The sequence below is a fragment of the Bidens hawaiensis genome, unplaced genomic scaffold, assembly GCF_021521415.1.
Source record: "Bidens hawaiensis isolate Kalapana, Puna unplaced genomic scaffold, B.hawaiensis_p1.1 tig00001575_1, whole genome shotgun sequence".
NCBI lineage: Eukaryota > Viridiplantae > Streptophyta > Magnoliopsida > Asterales > Asteraceae > Bidens > Bidens hawaiensis.
Window position 1 is genome coordinate 3,024,829 of NW_027491088.1, and position 12,263 is coordinate 3,037,091.

The following is a 12,263-nucleotide window of genomic DNA, read 5'->3' on the forward strand; positions in this document are numbered from 1 at the left end:
TCCTTCTTGATGCACAACAAACTTTTCTTCCAACCTAAATAGTGGTTCAGCAGCCCCCTCGATCTACTTCTCTGATTCTGATCTAGCGATGCTAGCGGAGGCGGCTTAACGGAACATATTAAATGTTTTCTTCGCCTGATCCGGATCGAGAGCCAAAGCTCTGATACCACTTGTTGAACTTGGAAGTGGGTATCTAGAGTAACGCCATACACGCGCACCAACTCACGGTTTGCTCGAAGAGCTTTTCTTATTAATCGACTTACGAAAAAGAAAACTAGATACATAATAAACATAAACAAACTAATGGGTTTATATAGACCCATACATAGCAATCCTAACCAAACTCAACTAGGACTTTAAATTCAAATAAACTAAATAAAACAATTAAATATAAACTTAAACACCATTAAAAGATAAATCAAAATCTTTTAATTATTATCTTTTTATTTGATTCTTGATCTCCCCCTACCGCCCCTAAGAGATCGAACCATACCACCCTTGAATGCCAAGCAAATATTGTTTTACTTTTAACAAGGCCTCCTATTTACCCTCTAGCATAATTAATAAGTTTTTTTTTCTGAAAGAATGTTACATGCTCAAAATTAAAATTAAATATGAATGAAAATATGTTAAATCACTTCGTCTTTTTAGATATATTCTCATTTCAAGATTGAGGTTATGTAACTTTTGTTTTTATATACATAGGCACTGGTGGAGATACCTTATGTTTTCACACAAACCATAGTTTATTGTCTCATAGTTTATGCTATGATGGGATTCGAATGGACGGCATCCAAATTCTTTTGGTACACATTCTTCCAGTTATGTTGTTTGTTGTATATGACATACTACGGAATGATGACTGTCGCAATCACCCCCAATTCCAACATTGCCGCCATCATCGCATTCTTTTTCTTTGGAGGTTTTAATCTTTTTTCGGGCTTCATCATCCCTCGACCCGTAAGTTTCTTTTCGCTTTTGTTAATGCTAGTTCTTAAATTGCTAACACGGTTAACTCTCATTCTCTAATATTATTTTAACATTGATGTTTATATTCAAATGCAACAGAGAATTCCCGTGTGGTTGCGATGGTACTTCTGGGCTAATCCACTAGCGTGGACCATCTATGGCATGATGGTGTCACAGTTTGGTGATTATGAGGACGTGCTCGTAAATGGGGAGACCGTGAAGGGGTACCTGGATCGGTATTTTGGCTACAAACATGATTTTCTTGGTGCGATCGCAGGAGTGCACATCGGATTAGTTGTCGGTTTTGGGGTAATATTTGCTTATTGCATCAAAACTTTCAATTTCCAAGAGATAGTTCTAGTTTAATAAATGTTTTACACATCAGTTTTTGTACCGGAATCTTGTATTAATATTTATTTTGTAATGTTTGTAAAACTATACATGCATTTGATATATGTTTTGATTTTTGTATAACTTCGAGTGGTTCTCGACTAAATGATATGTGAGGTCAGTCTTTTGCTCAATGCTATATTTTTAAGCTTTGCACCCCTCATTTTATGTTCAAATTCTGAGATTGTACAACCCTTCTGATCAGGTTCTTCCTGCCTTTTGATTGATGGACTCTTGTGACGTTCAATTCCTTTGATTGCTCTTTAATTTGTTAGTTTCTACACGTCGGATGAGGATGTCAATCCATCCTAATTAGCAAACAAACATAATTACATTTTAAACATTTACTTTTTATAATTACATTTAAACCCTAAATCTTAAGTTTGAGTATTTATGAGGATTAACTAACCCAACAATAGCCGAATATCATATCCCTCACTGTGTTCCCGAGTCTTATTTAAGGAGGGGAGAGAAAAGAAGGGGAATTAGCACATAATAGAAAGCTAGGGGAAGGAAAATGCGTTATTTCATTTCGTGTTACCGAGTTTAATGAAAAGAAAAGGAAAATACAAATGATCGAACCTTCTATTAATTGTTCACTAAGGTTAAACTACAAACTGTAAATTTTACTTATGTGATCCATTTGATCGAATTATTACCGACCAATTCAATAAAAATAAGCAAGTGATTATTCATTTTGATTCGTCCATTATACCATACTAGTTTTTATCCCCCCTTGCGTATTACGAGGTTGTTTTTATTATTCTTTTATAATATTTATATATTTATTTGGATTTTAATTTTATTTATTGTAAAAAGTTAATATGTACTTAGAATTTGATGATAAAAGAGTTTCACAAACAACTGTCGTTCGATAATCTTAATGAACGAACACGAACAACTGTCATCTTCATTCAATAGTGTTCGTGTAGTTAATACAACTTTGAGGTTTTTTTTTCTTTTTTTAATATTTCACGTACTTTTAATTATATGATGTCATATTAGCGAAAGAAATATGGTCAATTGGAATATGTGAGAAGACTTGTTGGACATAATATCATAGGTTGTAAACGAACCGAAGTGAATGTCCGACGAGAAGTTCGTTTACGCTCGTCCATTTAATAAATGAACAAACATGAACATAAAAAGTTATTTTTGGTAAGCTTAACGAACGAACACGAATAGAGGCCGCGTTCATTCAACAATGTTCGTGAACCATTTGCTAATGTGTTTGTTTACGTCAGTTCGTTTACGTGCGTCTGGTTAGGTTTTTAATTCATTTATTCTGTCTGTTTAGGTTCATGTATTAATACTTTACTATGAATATTTTTATTTATTTGCTTTTTCTACCCTCATATATTTTCGCATGTAAACGTTTATATTCGTTAGTGTAATTTCTGTTCGTTTGCCGATAGGGTCGTTTATGTCCGGTTGTCCACAGTATGTGAAAAATACAAAAAATCCTCTGAAAGTTGTATGAACTAAATGTTGGTGGATGACACTAATGAGTTGGACTAAAATTGATAGTTAAATGAAAGTATTGCATAAAAATTGATAATTTTAGTAAACCAGAAGAACCAAAACCAAAGTTCTCTTCTTTTTCTTCTTCTTCCTCTTCTTTTATTTTTATTTTTTTTAATCTAATTAGTTATTAGTTCCAACAGAATTATGTAACAATGTATAATGAAGCATTATGTACAAGCAATAACAAAAATGTTAAGATATCGTTTTTGAATGGTGAATTCAATATTATAAACTAATAAAATTATGAAATGTTAGGATACAACAATGTAGGGATGAGCGTTTTCGGTACCGATTTGGTACCGTCGGTAACAAGTTTTGAGATTTTGGTATCGGTACGGTACCGAACCAATATTTCGTTACTGTCACACCCCGACTTAGGGTCTAGGCGTTTGACCAATAGCTAGTAACTATTTTGTAAATATATCAGAGTTGCGAGTTATTTAGCGACAGTACGCTGGTGAATCGTTGACTAAAAAAATCATTTATTAAATCTTTGACTGATAAGATAGTTTTCTTGAACAAACTCAGCAGAAACGTCTTTTATTTCTGAGATTTGTACTACTTGTCATACACACACAATTATAGTTCTTCGGTAATTGATGCCCATTGGAGAACTTGGTTATGATTGTTAGCTTGCGGCCACGTAACCTTGAATGATAGGCTAAACAGATATGTTTGGATCCAGACACATGTGTACTTGGTCTGAGCTACTTTTATTTTCTACTTTGTAATTTATGGATCACGTAATCACTTAAATCTTCATGTAATAGAGATCACGTAATCTCATATAAATATTTGACTGACTTGTTAAGATAAACAACTTGTTTATCTTAATGACTGATTTTAACAGGTTAACGTATTCACCTTATAAATTATATAAAAAAGTTTGAACGTATTCACATTTTGACGAGTTGCTCAATTAACAACTTCTCTGTAATTGATGAATGAATACCTCAGACCTTAAAATGAGTATAACGCTTAAGGGCGAACGAGCAGTACTTTGTCTATACGTAGGGTGTCGGGGCATGGAACGCCAAACTCTAGAGTGGCATCGAAACTTTAACTCGGTGGCAGGAACTTCAAGAAAGTGAAAGTTAAAGAGGTTTAGTGTTTTGGATGCCACAATTGAAGAGCTCATGTTCACTATTTATAGCCATCCTCGGTTGGACCGTCACTCACCACCATGCGACATGTGTCATTCTTGATGATGAGTCGTGCCATGAGATGTTGACATATGACATTCATACTGATTATTCACTAGCCACATATCACTTTGTGAGGGTATAAGTTGTTATGTGCTGACATGTGTCCTTAGTGTTGCCACCATGTGACATGTGTCTTCTTATAGTGATGAGTCATAGGACACATGTCGTCTCCATAAATCTTTAGCTAAATGATTAACTAGTCCCTCAACTTTCTAAATTGACAAAATTGATATGGATATTTTCGGGATGTTACATGTACCTGTACTGGTACCAAATATTTCAAATTTTCGGGATCGGTGCTGGTCAGTAGCGATACCGTCCTGAGCTCATCCTTACTACAATGTAAACTTTATGCGTTTTTTTTAATATATCATGCAACATGTTTTTCTATCTACGTTTCAAATCAAGCTGATACCAAATCCGCCGTGAAGCGCGTAAAAATCCACTAGTTAGTATTATATGTAGGATGACATTAGTATATATATAGCCGAATATATCCTTCAATCTAATCCTTTTCTTTCAATGAAACATATCCCATGTAACTTCCTTGTTTATTTGTATTCTTTGCATTTCATAATACTCAATTAGGCGTTTGTCAGAAATATTCTACAGGCATGTGAATATGTTGACAAATATGTATTAACCATCTTTCTTATTTACATATGCAACTAATACATGTGCGTGCCCAACCATGTTTTAGTATCGATCATATAATCTACACATGCAATCATTATGCATATAAATAAATATAAAGTTGAATTATTGACTGATATATATGAAATTAAATTTCAAATGTTTTAAGATCATAATAAAATTATATATATGCAATCACTATATCTTTTTATAAAACTAAAGGTGAATTATTGAAAGTCATGGTTTAAGAATTCATATATGTAACGACTAGCCAATCACTAGCAGAGTTCAAATAAGTGACAAATCCATAAATTTTAAGTGACAAATTCTTAAATTTTATTCAAGGGAGCAAAAGAATTGGTTAACGAAAAAATATTATTAAATTTTAATAATCTTAACTAATGATCATTAGCCATTAATAAGCTTAACTGAGTTTATCCATACCAGTGGTCCGAAATTAAAAAAAAAACTGTTCTTCATGGTCATCCGCAACAAAATTTAACAGAGAAATTTTTTTTCCGAATTTCAAACTGATTTTTATTGTTCCAAAACGTGTTGTTCCGGACACGCAAACCGGCTCACGTCAGACCGTCCCAGGGCCATCACGTGAGAGGTAAATCAGCCTCACTCAGCGGCAATGCGATTGGCGCTTAGGATCGGTTTCGAACCCACGACCTCTAGGTTATTGTTCCAAGTCTTACGCCCCTTTAACCAACTGAGCTACACGGCGGAGACTCAAACTGAAATTTAGAGCTTTACATCGGAAGATTGATACGAGTCGATTGATATAAAACTTAGCTCGAAACAATGTCGCAAGCAACTTGATTAGTGCTTTTCATCGGAATAAAGTAATTATATATTAAGTAAATTAATTAGGTAAAACAAATTCAAAGGATTCTAGCTCCTTCTAGAAGATATAAATGTGAAAAAGATGAGTTCAATTTAAAATAAAGAAAAGATGGCCGACTTACCTTTATAATGGCATGAATGGTGAAAACATCATTTTATAATAATTTGTACACGCATGTACCATAGCCCAAACAAAGCAATGCATAAATCGAGGTCAGTCATAAACGGGCAGTCGGGCACATGGTGAAAACATCATTTTACAGAGTGTAGAATTCGTGGAAGATTCGCCAAAGGCTAGCTCGTCAATTCTTGATTTGCATCTATATCCCACCCGAGTTTGTTTGGGTCAGAATTATAGTTTAAATGTTCTAATATTAAAGACATTTGTTTTAAAACATATTTTGCGTTTACATGCATGCGTCTTACCTAAAAGATGAACTTCAAACTTGTACCTAAAATCATATCATATGTTCTTGGTGCTAGAAACATCTTGTATATATGCACATTCTTTATTTCCCGATGAGGTAAAGCTAGAGCATGGTTTATAGTCATATCGAAAGAATGTCTATCAACCATAACGAGAAAATTTAAGTGCATTACTATGTTTTTACTAGTTAAGTAATTAAAACATTGTTATCGTTAATTATGGCATTTAGTTGTTACTTGTATTGTATTATTTCATATTCACGTGTGAGTGTAGTTTATTGTTCCTAGTATCACTCCATATCAATTAGTCCTTCGTTTGCATAAAAGATACCGGTAGTGGTTCAGAGCAGAACCCCTCGAGTTTTCATCAATGTCCGCGCGTGTCCACAACTCTTAGATTAGTTGAAGTTCAGTTTTGTTCTTAAAGTCATGCATTTGGCCGAATTTTGTACTCCATAGGTATTGTACAATTAATAAGAAGCTTACTGTGTATATTGATTCCTTACTTATAAAGCTCAATAAGGTTTGTTCACTCACATAACTAATTTATCATGCAATTTCTCACAACAATTTTATTATAAATACAAAAATTTGGTTATCGTTATTTTATTAACGTCAAGTTCATTTTAGACACTTTTTTGTTTTGCTCATTGTGAAGCTTTTATCAAGGAAAACACAATGTAATAGGAAGCTTCGGCCCAAACTTTTCTGATTCACCCCTACATTCCCCGCTTTAAAATGAAGGGTGAGGTTCAAACGAGGAAAGACTTCTTCGTTCCTGGTAAATTTTTATATATATATATATATATATATATAGTAAGGTTAGAATAAGAAGTGAGTTATTTGTAAGAAGTGTGAAAAGTAATATCGGCCATTGGATTTAATCATCTGAAGGTGGATATTTTTAGTGTGTTTTATGTTCGGTGTGTTTTATTTTTTTAATGGTAAAAACCACTTCTTACACTTCTTATGATAATTTTACTTCTTATTTAACCTTGCTATATATATATATATATATATATATTATAATTACAATTATAATGATTGCATATAATAATTTGGTCCAATTATTAGAAAAAAACCCTCTTTTCACTCAAGTTTTCTGTCAAAGGTATTTTGTATGTTTTGAAGCTTTAAAAGTAAAATTGGTACTGAATGTACCAAAAACTGAATCTTCATAGAACGTGTCAACCATTTAAACTATGACCAATGCAACAAAATGTGTATTTATAACACTTGGTACATGGTTGAATAGTGAAAGTTGGTGGAAGGAGAGTTTTCATAAGTGAAATGTTGAAACATAAAGAAGGGTACTTAGCTGATTTCCAAACAAAGCCAGGATCAAATAGAAGGTGTCAAAAGTATTACAAGCCACTATTCATGAGTAGTGAGTTTGGGTGCAAGTACAATTAAGACAGCAATTAATAGTTCTTATTACGCGTACACTTGTTTGATGTGACATGTATACCTGTCCACACAAAACACATTTCTTCTCATGTCTTAGGGCCCCTTTGTGACTCTCTTGTCTTTGATAAAAGTTGCATCGTTTTAGAGGATGATTTACTCGCTACTTAAGATGATTCATACAGTAAATATATGTTGTTTTGGCAACTTTACCAAATGGCTTTTGCCTAAAAAGCGTAGGAAGCAATGAGGAGATAACGTACGTTTATGAGTGCATTGTTTAATGGACGAGAGCATTTGCATCTATTTAAGAACACAGGTTTATAACACTAATAACAACACCATGTAAAATGAGATACTAGTCATTTCTATGTATCATATGAAAGTATATCCTTCTCTTGCTTTTGTGTATCTTGACCATGACCTTGAGTAAGTTAGTAACTTCCTCACCACGGTTTCAAAGTGACACCACGAGTGAATATTATTTTTTCATGATATACTTTTTCTTTCTTAATTCGTATGCTTTGATCATAGGTTTTTAGTCAATCTATTGCCTAATCTGGTGTCATGCTTTACATTCTACCTATCGATGCAACTATTTGAATGAATATATTACGGACTGAGTTTAGTAATTTACTTACGATGGTTGCGTGCATCGTTAAATGCTGACCCAAGGCTTGTCGCTCTTGTGACTATACTAGACTTCTGTCTCGTAAAGGTATCCATTGAATCTTCTTCTTGCAAGGAACAAGAATAAGTTGATAATCACAATTTCTCTAGTTTTAAGTTGATAATCACAATTTCTCTAGTCCTTTGGTGTTTTCTTTAAGAATTGATCTCGAATTCGAAAGGTCATTCAATGCGCGTTCTTGTGATTTGATCATTTATGTTTGATAAATGACTTTTTAGTTTGATGTATCATAAGCAACATTTCTTTTCTAGTTCCATGATTTTAATCCGGTTACTGTTTCGAAAGTCCTTGGTTGATCTGCTGCTTTTGTTAAAAAGATTACAACTTTTTATACACGACGTGCAAGTCTTTGTAGATTAGATTTGACATTTTGGAAGTTATATAGGTACATATGGTTTAAGAAAAGACTTGTCATAAAAATGTTGGAACATGTTTTATTTAACATTCAAAGAGGATATCATAACACACTAGAATTGTCTTGGATATTTATTGATATCACATGAGTACAACAGTTAGTTTAATAGTGTGTGCGAAGATCACCATTCTTAGTTTCTAACCAATCGAATGCATGGCCCAAAAACCCTAGTTGATATGTGCTAGCTCCACAATTGTACCTCCTAGACCATGATGAGGGTGAACCATTTTTATACATGACCCCACAAAATTAACCGCCTAATGGAAATTAACCAATCTGGTTTACCAACATCACCACTACCAACGGTTGCAATCAAATCATATTACACTTTGTAATTTTTGTAAATAAGAAGCCAAGGGCACAAGGTTTCCTGACGGGCCGCGAGAAGCTCAATCGACATCAACAAAGTCAGATCTGTTTTAGGAGAATAGCGAGAAAGAATCACCAGTTTAAAGAGCGAGAGAGGAAATCAAGATGAAGGTTCTAGGGAAAGCGGGAACATCGCCACTCTATTCCGGCTACCGTCCGGAGTCAGTGTCATGTTTGACCACATAAATATGCAATTTGTTCATCAATCACTTTTGATATAGTGTTAGGGGTTGTTTGGTTCATTCAGATCTAAATAAGTCAAGTCTGAATAAGCCTCTGTCCCATTCAGCAACAACAAGTCTGAATGATTCAGACCTAATTTTAACCATTCAGGTGTTTTTTTGTTTGGAACCAAACAGTCTGAAGTCTGAATGAATCAGATGTTTACATCTGAATGGTTCCATTCATATGTAAACAAACAGCCCCTAAATTAGTTAAAAGAGAAAACGTAATTTCAAACACTAGTAACAATTAGTAAATAGATTTTTTTTTGAACAACCAACTAAGTAACGCCGGGTATTCCGTACGCGGCCCCAATTGGCTAAAGACATCCCGAGCCGGCCACGAGTCCGGACGGACTGAGCCCCTAGCGGTCAACATGATTCACAAATTAATTTGTGTCTAATCTTAGTTGTTGTTTTGGATATATTTGTAAATTGAGAAAAGAGCTAAAAGAATTTTTTAAAAAAGATACTTTTTTTGTAAACTCTAAGACAGTGTGTGATATGCAGGATTAACATACGAAATAGAATAAATCATTACGAGGGAATAAAAAAAGAAGGTGTTTGATTACTCATATATTTCATGACATGCAAGGAGTGGCTTACTACAATGCACACATATACGCATGCCACTACCTAAGAGTGGCAAGTTATAATAAAGTGCTCTACACAAGGTCAACAACCAGATAGTAAACTAGAACCAATAACAATCATTGATCATTTGATCCTAGTGTTTAGAATGAGTGTAAACCATTAGTTCTAGCTAGTAAAGGTGTTATAATTTCAAGTTTTAGTTATAACTGGTGACAAGCTATTAAACAAAAGGGTTGTGGTACAGCTTTTGTCCGCTTATTTGTCACTTTATTGTATTTTTTTTATTAGTTTAGCAATGCAAAGAGTTGACCGGTAAAAAGAAATGATAAGTCAAGTTGGCATTTTTTTGGATTGTGATTTATAAATCTTCAAATATTGTAAAACAAAATTAGGATACAAAACTCTCAACAATTTCGTCTTTTTAACTAGCTTTTTGAAATTGTTTTTCAACATACAAGTAGGGATGTGAGGTTTATTATTCGAGATTTGAATACTATTTGGATCGGGCTATTCGAGTTTTTCTAAATATCTAATAATAGATCCGGCATTTTACAATCGGGTTTGTAAGGTTTAAGTTGTTTGGTTATTGGGTTCTCCGGTCGGAGTAGTCAGGTAGTTCTGGTTTGGGCATATATTTGTTAATTAAGTTGATAACAAATAAACTTTTTTGTTAGGTATATGTAACTAACTAAGTTTTAGTTATCAGTTTTTTTTAAGATTTATTAACGCTTTTGTTTGTTTTCAAATTTTAATTGAGAGTAATTTTGTTTATTAATTTTGATAAGTTGATAAAATAATTTTTCCTAATAAATTGATAAAAAAAAACAAAATTTCGAATTTTGTTATTTACAAAATAAAGATTGGTAACCGAAGCTCTAAACATAATATACGATTTGTTAATAATTTATCTTGATGATTGAAAGTAACAACAAAAAAGGGAAAAGAAGAAAACTGAAACAAAAAACTGCATTTCAATTCCACTAAATAAAAAAAAAATGAAATAAGTTTCAAGGCATAGGTTTTCTTAATTGCCTGGATAAAATAGGTTTTCTAAACTCTATTCGTGTTTGATTGGTTTTCGATTTTAACTCTATTCGGTTTTGCCATTCAAAAGAAGGCGGTGGCGCAAGTTGTTGCTCGCTTACCTGCCTCTTTATTATAATTGGATCATTTTATTAGCATAAATTAGTTTGGGTCAAACTCGTGAACACGTTTAGATATACTAGTTAATCATACCGAACTAGAGCCCGGTATACCCAAAACCCGAATGTTTCTTTACATGAAGCCAAGCTATTACCCTATTCAATCTAACAGACTGTTTGTGATTTAGTTCGGACGGGTGCATGCATCTAGCTTTTGGTGATTCTACCACGTATAGTCATATAATCAGGTTTTAGTCACTTCCTAGTCCTAGGATCAAGACGGTTTGTGTATATACATATAGTGCCTATTTTAAATTATTTTTCTGTTTAAATCTTTTTCTCTTGTTTTTCTCCCAGACTAAACTTTAAATAAATTGTCCTTTTAAAGCATGAAAACATAGTCAGACCTAGCCGGGAGACAACATAACAAAATTCACAATGTCAAACCTATAGAAACTGTCACGTTAGCGTCACATAAAAGTTCTAAACATATTTTAAAACCCCTCACTTTTTTTCAAAACACCAAACTTTCACAAACTCCATTAAAAATACTAAATTTGTATACACAAATATATACGTGTATGTGCAAGTGATGTGAAACCAGGGCCACAAACTTGAGCTCACAAACCTTCTTCACAACATCACTCGTTTGCCCTCAAGTTTGTACGATGCCACATGGGACAAGTGAGCAGCCACAAATCATAAGTTGTGGGTGCTCTAAGCTACATGAGTATTAACAAAAGACAATAAGGACCCATTAACCATGTGAAAATGTAATTAGAAAAAAATCATTATTAAGAATCGTCCCATGTCTTAAATGTCTTTGGATGTATGAAAACCAACATCATCTACAGTACTACTTGTCACCCTTCCAAATGATTAATTAGCTTTTCTTTATGATAACGACGTAACAAACATATCCTTAGCACTAATGTCGCTTCTATCGGCTAATGCATGATTAAACATCTTTCACTACTATAGAAAATTATGCGGATTAAAATAGGTAATATGGTTTTGAAAACTAATTAGTAATTTTCACTAGAAAGGTAATACAACTAGGTAATAAAATGGCAAGTGAATAAAATAGATTATTATCATTCCATTGTTCAGTTTTGTTAACCTACATGAACAGAATGAATAATTACCTTTTCGTTGTTTGATAGACAAAAATAAGAAGTAATGAAATACAATTAACAAAAGTATTTCAGCTCCAAAATAAATAAAATTTTCCAAAATAAGTATTATAAGTTTCTAACCATCAACCGGAAAATGAAACAAATATTATCACTCGTAAGTCATTGCGTACGTGGATTTCTTGGAAAGAAAACCATCCATAAGGTGTCACAAAAACACTAACACGTACTAAAATGAATAGGTAGCTTCATATATAACAAGTCGTAAGAGATTAAACAAGTACAAATTAAAAACAAA